Consider the following 930-nt stretch of genomic DNA (forward strand, 5'->3'; position numbering starts at 1 on the left):
CTTTCTCTGACTTATTTCACTTCACATAGTGCTCTCTAGGTCTATCCATGTTGTCTCAAGAGGCACAATCTCATCTATTTTTATGGCTGACTAATATTCTGTAACACACACGCCACATCTTCCTTATCCATTGGTCTATTGATAGACATTTAGGTTGCTTCCATATCTTAACTGTTGTAAATAAGGTTTCCATTGCACGTAGGGATACAAATACCTTTATGAACTGGTGTTTTCATTTCCTTTGTCTAAATGTCCATAAGCAGAATTGCGGGTGGTTTTAATTTTCTGAGGAACTTTCATACTTTTTTTCACAGTAGCTGAACAAATTTGCATTGCTACAAAGATATTATGAGAGTTTTCTCCACATACTTGCCAGCACTTTTTCCTTTTTGTCTTTTTGATAATCCGGGAGGAGAGAGGTGGTATCTCATTGCATTTTTGATTTGCATTCCCCTAATTATTAATGCTTTTGGGCATTTTTTCATGTGTTTGTTGGCCATGTTGCATGTCTTCTTTGATAAAGTATTCAATTCCTCTCTCCATTTTTTAATCACGTTGTTTGTTTTTATATTAAGTTGCATTAAGTTTTATATGTATTTTGGATGGTAACCCTTTATTGGATGTATGATTTGCAAATATCTTCTCCCATTCAGTAGGTGCCTTTTCATTATGTTGATAGTTTCCTTCTCTGTGCCAAAGCTTTTTAGTTTGATGCAATCCCATTTTTTTTTTTAATTTTAACTTTTGTTGCCCTTGACTGAGTAGGTCCAAAAAGCATTGTTCACACAAATGTCAAAAAATTTACAACCTGTGTTTTTTTTTCTACGAGTTTTATGGTTTCAGGTCTTACATTCAAGTCTTTAATCCATTTTGAATTTATTTTTTAATATGTTAAAAGATAGTGGTCCAGTTTCATTCTTTTGCACATAG

Source organism: Leopardus geoffroyi, chromosome C2 (genome assembly GCF_018350155.1).
Source record: "Leopardus geoffroyi isolate Oge1 chromosome C2, O.geoffroyi_Oge1_pat1.0, whole genome shotgun sequence".
In the NCBI taxonomy this organism is placed as follows: Eukaryota; Metazoa; Chordata; class Mammalia; order Carnivora; family Felidae; genus Leopardus; species Leopardus geoffroyi.